The sequence below is a fragment of the Microtus ochrogaster genome, linkage group LG5 (genome assembly GCF_000317375.1).
Source record: "Microtus ochrogaster isolate Prairie Vole_2 linkage group LG5, MicOch1.0, whole genome shotgun sequence".
NCBI classification, from domain to species: domain Eukaryota; kingdom Metazoa; phylum Chordata; class Mammalia; order Rodentia; family Cricetidae; genus Microtus; species Microtus ochrogaster.
This window is the reverse complement of record NC_022031.1, coordinates 60,575,887-60,589,453: the sequence shown is the minus strand read 5'-3', so window position 1 is coordinate 60,589,453 and position 13,567 is coordinate 60,575,887. Positions and strand designations below refer to the sequence as shown.

The following is a 13,567-nucleotide window of genomic DNA, read 5'->3' as shown; positions in this document are numbered from 1 at the left end:
AGGAATTTCCAAGGAAGGCGCTGTTGTCATCTCTCTCGCTCTCTCTCTCTCCCTCTCTCTCTCTCTCTCTCTCTCTCTCTCTCTCTCTCTCTCTCTCTCTCTCTCTCTCGCTCCCCCCCCCTCTCCTCCGTGAGACACTAGCATGCAGTGATAGAACAGTTTATTTGCCACCCTTCATGGGAAGTCGCTTGGATTGGTTTATTACAAATGGCAGTGTCACCCCCGGCTGCCTGCTGCCACTGTGCCCCATGGCTGCATGGCTGAGGAAGGAGCTGGTGCCTATGAAATCTTTAAGAATAATCTTACTGTCTTATCATTTTCTGCACTTGTAATATGGATACCTTTTGCCCTATGATTCTTAACAAGGTACAAGGGTAAGTGGGGCTTTTAGGAAATTATTTTTCTTGCTCTCAGCATTCATTACTGCCGGTGGCTCTTTGTTTAGGGGTGGGGTCCCAGAGACCTCCCCGACACCGTGTTAGCATGTCTGTAGGTGTTATATGTCTTCTGGTCTTCTTTAAGCAGCCATATTGTTGAGGTCTTGTGAGTGAAGCTCCCTGTCATGTCTAGGGGATAAAATCTCACAGCCGACTTCCTGGTGGTCTGGCTCCCCCTTCCATGCTGTTCCCCGAAATGTAGCTGTGGGAGTTGAGAGACGCATCTCTCAGCTGGGGCTCAGCACTCCATGATCACTGTTCTGTGCCTTTTGACGGGGTGTGATTTCTCTAGTAGTCTCTGTCTCTAGCTTTCTGGGATTAAAGATGGTACCTCTACCTACCGTGGAAAGGAATTCTTTCTTTAGCAAACAGAGCCTTGTTTAATGGAATAACTGTGCCTCCCGAGTGCTGGGATTAAAGGCGTGCGCCACCACAGCCCGGCGTTTTTTTTTTTCTTTTTTTTTTGGGGGGTGTGTTTCTAGACAGGGTTTTCTGTAGCTTTGAAGCCTATCCTGGAACTCACTCTGCAGACCAGGCTAGCCTCGAACTCACAGAGATCCACCTGCCTCTGCCTCCCTAGTGCTGGGATTAAAGACCTGCACAGCCACCATCCAGCGACAACCATTTTTTTAAAAAAAAAAAGATGTCTCTGCAAGAGAATTAAGAGCACCGACTGTTCTTCCAGAGGACCTGTGCTCCATGTCCAGAACCCACATGGCAGTTCACAACTGTCTGTAACTCCAGTTCCAAGGAACCCAACACCCTCACATAGGCATACATGCAGGTAAAACACCAGTGCACATAAAACAAAAATAGATGGATAGACAGACAGACAGACAGACAGACAGACAGACAGACAGACAGACAGACAGAGTGGCCCAGGCTGTGGTGGCATGTGCTATTCCAGCACTCAGAAGGTGGAGCGGCAGACCTCTGAGTTAGAAATTAGAGGCCAGCCTGGTCTCCAGAGCCAAAAGGCACTAGCATTTGGTTGTTCAAGATGAAGTAAGGAAGGGAGTTCAAAGGAGTATGAAGAGCAGAACTCAGTAAAATTTTAACTCATCTGGTCTCTACTGAGTCCCGTAGCTTTCAGGCAGAAACTATTAGGCTACCATATTAAAATACTAAACGTTTAGTGTCTATTCCTCTTTCCTTCTTCAAGCCAATATGAAAATTTGCCATTCCCAATGGGGGAAGTTGTGGCCATACAGACAAATGGAGAAAAATGATAATCAAATGAAAAGTCTTTTTATTGGGGTTGGAGAGATGGCTCAGCAGTTAAGAGCACTTGATCTTGCAGAGAACCCAAGTCTGATTCTCAACACCCACAGGGTGGCTTACCCATAATGCCCTTTCCAGAGCTGCACCACTCTCTGACATCTGTGGTACCAGGTGAGTGCATGTTGCACATACATACATTTGGGTGAAACATGCATATACATAAAATAAATAAATCTAAAAAAGTTTTAAAGAAGAAAAATCTCTCAAGTAATCTTAAAAATTCCAACGTTACAATACTAGGCGGTGTAATCTTTCAACTCAGATTTGAAACAAATTATTGTTAAAAAGACACATAAATTTGATAGCTGGGAACCATATTGTCCAAAACTAAAAAAAGTAACTCAGACTATTTTTTAATTATGGCTCAGACTTTTATAGCCAGCACTTATATCTTCTCAATGACTTTTCACTGTAGCGACAACTTAACCTGAACCCTGCAGTCTGCTAGCAAGTCACAATTCATTTTAAACCAAAAAAGTCTTCTGTTTTTGTCAAAATTGTAGTATTGCAATCCCTAAAAAGTTAACATGCTTTATCTGTAACCAATGAGAAAGCACGAGAATCGCCTTTCGACATTCTGTCAAATGTCTTCTTCCAGGTCATCTTTTATCTTTATCTTTTATGTGTACGAATGCTGTGCTTGCATGTATGTATGTACATCACATGTGTGCCTGGCATGGAGGCGAGAAGAAGGCGTCAGATCTCCTGGAAATGGAGTCACAGACGGCTGTGAACTACTAAGTGGGTGCTGGGAACTGAACCCAGGTCCTCTGCAAGAGCAGCCAATGTGCTTAACCACTGAGCAATTTCTCCAGCCCCTCTTCTTTCTTCCTGTCCCCTTTTCTCTCTATTTTGTTTCTTAATTATTATTTTTCACAGTTGTAAGGTATATCATTATTTATTTGAGATCTCTAATTTTTAGGCACTTAGAGCTATTAATTTCCCTCATGACTGCTTTCACTGTGTCCCATGAGTTTTTATATGTTTTGTTTTCATTTTCATTTGTTTCTAGGAATGTCTTTATTTCCTTCTTGATTTTCTTTTTCAAAGAGTCATTAGTTGTTCAATAGTGTGTTGTTGAATCTCCACGTTTGTCTATGTTCTAGGGCTTCTCTTGCAGATCTACAGTCTTATTCCATGTTATCAGGCAGCCTACAAGGAATTATTTCAGGTTTCCTATATTTCTTAAGAGTTGCTTTGTGACCTAATATATTATCTGTTTTAGAAAAAGTTCCGTGGGATGCTTTGTACTGTGGGAAACACGTATTCTTCAGTGTTTGAATAGTATGTTCTGTAGATGTCCAATCCATTTGATCTCCGGTGTCATTTCATTCAGATCTCTCTCCATTTTCAGTCAGGATGACCTGTGTCTTAGTTACTGTTTTCTATTGCTGTGATGAAACACATGACTAAGGCTGATTATAAAGGAGAGCATTTAATTGGGAGCTTGCTTCAGTTTCAGGGGTTAGTTCGTGATCACCATGGCAGGGAGTGTGTTGACACACAGGCAGGCATGGTGCTGGAGCAGCAGTTGAGAGCTTACATCTGATCCACAGGCTGGAGGCAGAGGAAGCAGGGCTGGGGATGGCATAGGCGTTTGAAACTGAAAACCCACCCCCAGTGACACACCCCCTCCAACACGGGGACACTTCTTAATCCTCCCCAAATAGTTCCCCTAACTGGGTGGGGACCAAGCACTCAAATATATGGGACTGTGGGAGTCATTCTCACTCTGTCTGCCAGTGAATAAACACAGGGCACAGAAATTTTCACTGCCATTAAGCTGAGGTCAATCTGTGGCTGGTGTCGGAGTTCCTTCTGTTTATGTGTTGATTTCATTGGTTAAGTAAAGAAACTGCCTTGTCCTAGTTGATAGGGCAGAACTTAGGTAGGTGCAGTAGACAGAACTGAATGCTGGGAAGAAGGGCAGAGTGGCAGACGCCGTGGGTCTCCTGCCTGAGATGCACGCTGGTTAGAATCTTGCCGGTAAGCCACAATCATGTGGCGATACACAGATTTAAGATGTAAGAATTAGCCAGTGAGAAGTTAGAGCCAATGGACCAGGCAGTGTTTAAATAAATACAGTTTCTGTGTGATTATTTAGGGTGTAAGCTAGCCGGGCAGCTGGGACACAACAAAGGGACCCCTCTCCGTGCACCATGTGGCTTCACCTTTAGTATTTGCTCTGTAAAACTGAGTGTGCCTGTTTAGAACTGTAGCGTGCTCTTGATTGGGCATTTGCTCAGCCAGTATGAAGTGATCATCTTTATCTTTTTCCTTACTAGCGCTGGTTTGATGTCTACCGCATCAGACACTAAATGTTTGTTTTCTAACTTCATTTTCTTGAAATGTCTTTTTTTCTATCATTTTGCCATTAAGGAGTACCTGTCTTTTGTGTGATGAGGCTACACATAGAGTTCCTGCTTTTTGTTATTGTTTTGGTTTGGTTTGAGACAAGGTTTCCTGGTGAAATTCTGGCTGTCCTGGAATCCACTATGTAGTCAAACTGGCCTCAAACTCAGAGATTTGTCTGCCTCTGCCTCCGAGTGCTGGGATTAAAGACAAATGCCACCACCATCTGGCTAGTGCCCGTTTTTTTTTTCCTTATCCAATTTACTAGTCTGTGTCTTTCGACTGAAGAATTGACAATTAGTGTTCAGAATTATTATTGTAACTTGTCGTGCTGTGGTGGCTCACACTTTTAATCCTAGCACTTGGGGGGCAGAAACAGGCAAATCTCTATGAATTCGAGGCCAGCCTGGTCTACAGAACTAGTTCCAGAATAGCCAGGACTATTACACAGAGAAACCCTGTCTCGAAAAAAACAAAACAAAAAGCAGACAAAAAAAAAAATGAAATAAAATAAATTCTCAGGTAAAGAAAGTTGTGTGTTGACTCTTGCCGCCCTGTTGGTTTTGAGGCCCCTCCTTGGCAGACACGGCTGTAGCATGGCTTCATCTTCCCTCTGGCCTGCTTTGTGAGTGATTTGTTTTCCTTGTCAGTCTGTAGAGTCCCTTCTATCTCCCGCAGAGCTGCCTTTATGGCCATAAATTCCTCTCATCTATTTTTATCATGGAGAACGCTTAGTTTTCCTTTAATTATGACAGATAGCTTTGCTTGGATTACTATTCTGGGCTGGCAGTTGCTATCTTTCAGAACTTGACATACATCATTCCAAGCCCTCTGGCTTACAGGGTTCACCCGTTACATTCTAACGAACCTGCCTCCAGACTCTGTATTTCCCTCCTGCTGCTTTCAGGACACTTTTGTTTTGTTTCTTTAGTGTTTTAATTACGTGACACATGGGGGGGGGGTTCCTCTCTGGTCTTGGTGGTTTAGTGTCCTGGTTTTTTGTTTGTTTATTTTCTGAGACAAGGTTTCTCTGTGGTTTTGGAGCCTGTCCTGGAACTAGCTCTTGTAGACCAGGCTGGCCTCGAACTCAGAGAGATCCGCCTGCCTCTGCCTCCCGAGTGCTGGGATTAAAGGTGTGCGCCACCACCGAATGGCAGTAATTTATATTGTCATTGCTTTGTGTGCGCTCCTTATGAGACTGCATTAGGATTTATGTAGCTTGTGTTACTTCTTCACTTGGCTTAACTTTTTTAATGGTTGAAATTATAATTTCTCCCTTCCCTTTTCTTTTTTTCCACTAAACTTCCCATATACACCTCCTTCCTTTCTTTCAAATCCATGGCCTCTGTCTTTCACTAGTTGTTACTGCCTACGTATCTGTATACACATATATTTTTAAATATAGCCTGCTCAGTTTGTATGGTGTTATTTGTATGTTTGTTGTGGGGCTCATTGTTTAGTTTTGGATAACTGACTGATGGACTTGCTCCTGGGAGACGATTTCTCTTACTCTCAGCACGCTTCGGTTGTCTTGGCTTAGGTTTTACCAGTTGTATTTTTTTTTGTTTTGTTGTTTGTTTGTCTTTTGAGACAGGGTTTCTCTGTGTAGCCCTAGCTGTCCCGGAACTCCGCCTGCCTCTGCCTCCCCGAGTGCTGGGATTAAAGACATGCACCACCACCCCCCCACTGCCACCACCGGGCCAGCTCTAGTCCTTTAGTTAATGTTTTCCAATGTTCATGGGAGACTTGGTTGTGATTGTGCTGAGTGTGCAGTCCGCAAACAGCTGCTCGGACCAGGCGTTTCCTGGCCTGGTGCCAGCTCTCCTTTCCTGCCTGTCTCAGTGAGGGGTCTGTTGCTCTGACCATGGACAACCGGAGGAGGGGAGGGTTCCTTTCAGCTCCCAGCTCCACACTGCAGTCCATCACTGCGGGAAGTCAGGGCGGAAGTGTTGAGGTTTGAGCTGGTACCGGAGCCAGGGAAGAAGGCCACTTACATTCCTCATGGCTTGCTCAACCTGCTTTCTTCAGCACCCAGGCCCACCAGCTCAGGCCCAACACCCACAGTGAGCTGGGCCCTCCCACATCGTTCATCAGTCAGGAAAATGACCACAGGCTTGCCCACAGACCTGTCTGGTGGGGGCATTTTCTCAGCTGAGGTTCCCTTCCCCAAGCGACTGATTTGTGCCAAATCGACATAAAGTAGCCAGCCCACATCCTCAGTACAGGATTAGGTGGGGAAGAAACCACAGATACTTTCTGTTACCACTGTATGCCGTTGTCCTACGAGCCAGCTACCAGTGGCTCCTCAGACTTGAGTAATGCTGGAAAGGAAAAAGCCAGGGACCACTCTCTGACAGTAGCTAATGCACCCCAGGCTGTTCTTGAGTTCAGTATGTAGCTGATGATGGCCTTGAATTCTTGCTTTTCCTTCCTTCCATATTGAGATTACAGGCATTTACCATGTATGCAGGGCTGAGAATTGAACACAGGCCTTCACAAACTCTAGGTGACCATCAGCCAACTCACCCACATCCGCACATATGTGTTGCTAGGGTTTAATTCAGGCCTGTGCTAAGGTAAGGACATGCACAATGCTAAAATCCAAAATTTATGCAGCCCTAAAAAGGATTCTCTTAGGTGTGGTGGCACATACCTGAACCCCAGCATTCAGGAGAGAGGCAGGAGGAGCCCCAGTTTGAGGCCAGCTTGAGAGTGTAGTGTGTAGGCCATCTAGACAGCTCAGTAGGCAAAGGGTGTTGTGGCCTGAGCAGGACCTCCTGGACCCATGTGGTAGGAGACAACCTTCCTCTGGCCTTGAAAAGCATCCCCATATACAAATAGAGACATAAATATGTAACATCTTGCCCCATGGTTAAGATCAAGCTGGGAATGTAGGCTGGTGATAGAGCATGTGCCTAAGACATATGAAGTCTAGATTCACTCCTCACCCCAGGCTAGCAAACACATATGCACACACACATACACACACACACACACACACACACACACACACACACACATTCATGCACGCACGTGCTTGCACACACACACGCACACACACACACACACACACACAATTAAAAGGGAAGCTAGCGAGATGGCTCAGCAGGTAAAAGTGCTGCCAAACCTAACACCATGAAGTCCATCCTTGGGTACCACACAGTGAGAGAAGAGAACATATTCCTTTAAATGGTCCTCTGAGTTCCATATATATATTGTAATGTCACTGTCCCTACATGCATAATAATAATAATAGTAATAAAACCCTTTTTTAAAAGTTTGGGTATGATGGCATATAACTTTACTCCCAGCACTGGGGAGGCAGAGGCAGACAGATCTCTGTGAGTTCAAGGCCAGCTTGGTCTACAGAGTGAATTCTAAGACCCTGTCTCAAATTTTTTTCTTTTGTGTTAAGATGGTAAATTTAAGGCTACACATTTGTCACCTCAATTAAAAATAAAATAAAATCAGAAAAAAAAAAGTAAGACTTTATTCTAAAAGCACTGGAGAAGTCTTACAGTGTTCTACTGCCGTGAAGAGACACCACCCTCAAGGCAACTCTTGTGAAAGAGAGCTTTACCGGGGCCTGGCTTACAGTTTCAAAGGTTAGTGCTTTATCACGGCAGGGAGTGTGGTTCTGGAACACTAGCTGAGAGCTTTACATCCTGATCTGCAGGTGGGGGGGAGGGGACCCAGACTGGGGCTGGTAAGCCCAGCCCAGTGACACATCTCCTCCAGCAAGGCCACACTTTCTAACCCTTCTCAAATAGTGCCACTCCTTCTCAAATAAACAGTGCCACTCCCTGGTGACTATTCAAATATACGAGGGGGGGGGCATTCTTTTTGTTCTTTTTGTTGTTGTTGTGTTTTGTTTTTAGTTTTTTGAGACGGGGTTTCTCTGTGTAGCTTTGGAGCCTGTCCTGGAATTCCACTCTGTAGACCAGGCTGGCCTTGAACTCACAGAGATCCACTTGCCTCTGCCCCTGCCCCAGTGCTGGGATTTAAAGTGAGTGCCACCACTGCCCGGCAGGGGCCATTCTTGTGCAAACCACCGCAGGAGCGTGTTTTAAATAGGACGGAGACCTGCTCAGTCTCAGTGCTTTCAGGAACCTCTCCCCTCCCCCGTTCTAATGGCCCTGTCATCCATCCCTACCGCCAAGTTAACCATCAGCGGCACTGGCCCCTGTCTTTCCTCTGGTGTCCAGACTGCTCTGCTAACCGCCTTTGGATGTCTTTGTCCCTAGATGGTGAGAGTTGTGTGTCCTTTGGCATCACATCAAGGTAAGCTCCGGGCACGACACCACGGGTTCGCTGTGATGGTCCGAAGCTTCAGGAGCCTTCTGATAGACAAACACGGCAGCAAGCCTCAGCAGAGGGAGAGGATGGCTGTCTGAGAGCTGAGGACAGACCCTTGAGAAGAAACCACCTCCAGGGACACCGCGAACCTGGACTTCCAGGCTCAGTCACAGTAAGGAAACTGTTTCTGTGATTTAAGCCACGCACCTCTGTGGTGTTTGGGATGGAAGTCCCTGCACACTGAAGAGTCTGTGTTCAGAAAATGAACAGAAAGGGCTCACCTCAAGGCTCCCTATCGGGAATTAATTCTCCGCTCTCAGCAGAGAGACAGGAGCACAGCGGAAGGGGGCTGTCCCCTGTGCGTTCACGTGTGGCTCGCTCCTGTGGCAGTGGGCGTGCGATGCTGGGGACAGCTCACCCTCCAGGTCCCTGTGAGCACTAGAGGGGGCAGGAGGGTGGTCAGTCTTTAAAGCATGAGGTAAAATCATTTACTAACTATCCACCGGAAGCATCAGGACGATATATCTACATTAGCCGTAAGAGTGGTTTGACCCAGAGTCATTCTGTGACTAACAAAGACGGTTTATCTGGGCTTTGAAAGTCTGAAGATCTCCACAGTCATCCTTGTCCTAACATGCAGAAACAGCTGGCTCTCAGTGAGCTGTCTCACTAAAAGAATCCACAGGACTACCTATTATTAGTGTATTATTTTCCTCGGTGCTACAGCTGCTTTGGCATCTGTTTTACTGTTGCCATGGGAACTCAGGCCCATAATCAGCAGTTCTTTTCCCTCTGAATATTAGGCTTAATAAAAGGCAGTTCTGATGAGGTGAGGAGTTCGCAGTGCCCAGCCAGAGGTCTGGCAGAAGCAGCCTGTTGCAAGCAGTTGCAAAATTAACCTACATGGTTCTTTATTACCCTGGCCTTGGACTAAGCGGACTTTGAGTGGTCAGCCAGACTTGCATGAGGACCTGGGGTGTACTTTATGATGGGGTGCTTATTTAGAAAATGAAGTTTCTCCCCCTTCACACCCTTCTTTTACCTGGATTGATCTCAGTAAGAGAAAGATGCGACTTTTAAAAATGGACATGGGGCCTCTGGTGCTCTAGGCAAGAATGCTGTGCTGAACTTTGTCTTCACCTTTGTGTTGTTTTGGTTTTTTTCATAGTGTTTAAATTTTGAGACAAGATCTTGCAAAGTTGCTTAAGCTGCCCTTACACTTGCCCATCAGCGTAGGTCTTGATCTCAAGATTCTCCTGTTGCCTCCACGCTAGCGAAGGTGACAGGCCCGCACCGCCAAGCCTGGCTCAGAGGCCATACTCTCTGTTCGCTCGATTTTATAAAATTTAGTTTTGATGTTATTATTGTTTTTCAAAGATTTATATACTTTATGTGGATGAACGCTTTATTCACGTGTCTGTCTGACGACTGCAGAGGTCAGGTGAGGGCTTCAGATCTCCCATAACTGGAGTTAGGGATGGCCGTGAGCCGCCCCGTGGGTGCTGGGAATGGAACCGTGGTCCTCTGCAAGAACAACAAATGCTGTTAATCGCCGAGCCAACTCTCCAGCCCGTTATTTTTGTTCTTTTTAGTTGTGTGTGGGGGTGTGTCTGCTTGTGAATGCAGTGCCCACAGAGGCCGGAGGTGGGGCTCCTGGAGGTGGAGCTACTGCAGTTGTGAGCCACCGGATGTGGGTGCTAAGAACTGAGCTCTGAAAAGGATTACATGCTCCTAAGCACCACGCCATCTCTCTAGCCCCCTCTTATGTGGGTGTTGTTTGGTTGGTTGATTTGTTTTGTGTTTGTTTTTGTTTTGTTCTTGGTGTCTTGTTTTATTTTGATTTTATTACTATTTTTTTAAGTTTTTGAGACACGGTTTCTCTGTGTATCCCTGACTGCCCTGGAACTTACTATGTAGACCAGGCTGGCCTTGAACCTGGAGATCCTCCTGCTTCTCTGCCTCTCGGAGTGCTGCTATTAAAGACTGGTGCCTCCACTGCCCACCTGTTTGTTTTTTGAGACAAGGTCTCACTAGGTAACATAGGTTGGCCTCAAAGTTATGGAAATCCTTCATCTTCAGGTTCCCAAGGGCTGGAGTTAGAGATATGTGCCAGCACACCCTGAGAAAGGGCTGGAATTAGAAATACCAGCACACCCCGAGATGCTGTCGAATCAGGGAAAGGATAGATTTAAGCATTATAGACAATAAAGGTTCTCTCCACTTTTTAACCAGTCAATAAAAGTAACTATGTATTTACTTTTATATTATGGGATATTTGGAAGCCATAAATCTTGTCTTCTTAAAATATACATTTTCTGTAAAATGTTCTGGGCAATATTAATTAATTTAATTAATTTTAGTGCGATACAGCCCTTGAGTACGGCACAGAAATCAAGAAGTCCCAGTGAAACACTAGTCTTTTTTTTTCCCCTGGTTACAGGTGACCACAATCGTTAACAAATTTCATTTGTTTCTCCCCCTTGATGTAGTTCAAGCTGGTCTCACGACCGATTGGTACGTAGTTGCCAGGGATGACCTTGAACTCTGATCCCCCCTGTTTCTTCCTACCAGGTTAGGCATAGTGGGTACCACCACGCCGAGTTCCTTTGTACTATTCAGAGATGTTCTTTGTGATGCAATGCATACATGCACTCTCGCGAATGAACACACAATAGGAGCATGTTCTACATGTATGTGCCTCACTTTGCCTTTTCTCTGTGTATGGATACCGTTCCTAGCTCATTATATAAAATTCCCACTGTGACCTTATTTATAGATTACTTATTGTGAGCTGGAGGCATCGTGTGAGATCCTGGCAACAACACAATTCTTACTCTTTGGAAACAGACTCTTTTAGTTCAGAGTGAGAGGTACCTGGGGCATCCTGCCCTTGTCAGCTTGACACACAACCAGGAAAGCGCACTCCTTTCAGGGGCACAGTGCTGCAGTCAATCAGGAGGGAGAGGAGCAGGATGTGCAGACGTCCAGATTGGCTCAGATGTGTCATTAAGGGGCGAACCTCCAGGTGGGTAGGGAGAACAAAGTCATTCTCTGTCGGGGGAGCAGGAAGTACCACGTCCTATCGGTAGAGAGTCGGAGAGAAACGTTGGGTTGGAGGGAAGACTGCCAATTAGACAAGATCATGGTTCTCAAGCCTTTGACCACAACTTACAGCTAACACTTCACATAACCACACAGTGTGCGCGAGCTGGAATGCGTTCGTGCAGGCACATGTAAGCACGTAGAAAGAACATCAGACAATACCCCTACTAAATGTACTCAGGTATTTTTCTGCTCAGTTCCAGTTAGTTGTTTTCTAAACGCTAGTCGTGACTCTCGGGGCGGGTTTTGAAAACCACTAATAGGTACCATCTGCAAGCTGGGAAACTCTGGGTTATAATATGTCTGAAGACTCCGATTTCCAGGCCGGTGAGATAGCTCAGCCGGTGAGGGCACTGGCTGCCAAGCTTGATGAACCGAGTTTGATCTGAGAGCCTGCATGACCTGGGAGATAATTAACTCCTGCAGGTTGTCTTCTGACCGCCGCAAAATATGTCACCAAGAGTCAGTAAGTTTATTTGAACATTGATTATTCAAGACTGGTGTGGCGGTGTGTGCATGTACTCCCAGCACTGAGGGGCCTGCGGTAGCAAAATTTCTTCCCTTCCTTTCTTCCCTCCCTCCCTTCATCCTTTCCTCTCTCTTCCTCTCTTCTTCTCCCCTTCCCCTCTCTTCCTCTCCCCTGTTTCTTCCTCCCTCCCTCCTTTTGTCCCTCTTCCCTCTCCCCCCCCCACTTTCTCTGTCTTCTGTGTTTTGAAAAAGGGTCTCTCTAATGTGGCTCTAACTGTCCTAGGACTTGCTATGTAGAGAAGACTGGCTTCAAACTCACAGAGATCCTCCTGCCTCTGCCTCTGTATGCGCCACCACTCCCAGTTTGAGACAGAAAGATTTTCAGTTTGAGGCTACCATAGGTTGGACAGCGAGATTCAGGTCAGTCTGAATTATATAATTAGACTCTCCAAACAAAACAAAGGAAAAAGAAAAGGGGAAAGAACCATTCTGCTTGTTGTGCAGAGAATTTCTGTATTTATTTCACTGGGACAGGCAGACTGAACTCTGACTTGCATCTCTGACCCTTGGGAACATGTTTGCTGCTGCTGTTGAGTGTGACCACAGAGTTTATCTTCTCAGAGCTTGGCCATCCCACTTTTAGAGAGCCAGCCTGGTCACGCTTGTGGTCACCAAAACTGAGTGCCTTATCAGGTAATGCTCCATTCCCGTGCCCTCCAACTTAGCAAACACCTTGCCCTCCCCTGTCTCCCTGCAACAGAAAGGTTTCCAAGTGCCTTAAGATGTGCTCGGTCATGTGCTGTTGCCTGGCCTGTCTGCACAGGCACTTTTGCCTGATTGCCCTAAGCTGTCTGAAGATTGGATGTTGCTATAAACTGTAGTGATATTTCATTTGTATTTTAATAAATAAAGCTTGCCTGAAGTTCAGAGAGTAAAACAGCCACACTGATCAGACTTACAGACCAGGCAGTGGTGGCACACACCTTAAATCCCAGTAGCCCTACTAGTTTTCCATAGTAACCAGGCGGGTAGTGGTGCAGACCTTTAATCCCAGCCCTAAAGAGGATTATAAAATGGGAGGAGACAGCTCTCAGACACAGTCTCTTTCTGAGATTCCTGGAGGCAGGATCGCCATTTCAGACTGGCTGTTTTGCTTTTCTGACCTTCAGGTTGAATCCCAATTTCTGTCTCTGGGTTTTTATTAATCATGCTACAATAAACTTCTGCTTCAGTTTGTCTGTCCAGGACTGACCTCTAACTTCTGAGGCAGGCTGAAGAGGAAGCAGCGTAAGGAACTCAGACATAGACATGCATTCAGGGACAAGATTTGAGATATTTGCCATGTGTTATTATTCAATCAGTATTTCTAGGGCACCAGTGTAGGGAGTCTGAAACTAAGTTTTATTTTGTTGTTGTTGTTTTTTGTTTTGTTTTTGGCAGGGTCTCATATAACACAGGCTGGTCTCAGATTTGCAACACAGTTGAAGAAGACCCTGAGCATGTGGTTTTCTTGACTCCACCTTTCCTGAGAGCTGGGGTCATACACATGTGTGCTGTAGACCCGAGAACTGGGGTCATACACATGTGCTGTAGTCCCGAGAACTGGGGTCGTACACATGTGCTGTAGTCCC

At 45.8% G+C, this 13,567-nt stretch overlaps 1 protein-coding gene across 1 annotated transcript in view; it reads left to right on the top strand.

Annotated features, from left to right (window-relative positions):
• Ndufaf6 (NADH:ubiquinone oxidoreductase complex assembly factor 6) overlaps window positions 1–13,567 on the top strand; it is a 139,420-nt gene that overhangs the window by 62,825 nt on the left and 63,028 nt on the right. The window contains exon 2 of the mRNA XM_026786686.1: window positions 8,315–8,538. The gene's annotated coding sequence lies outside the window, so the exon portion shown is untranslated. The remainder of the gene's footprint in view (window positions 1–8,314; window positions 8,539–13,567) is intronic.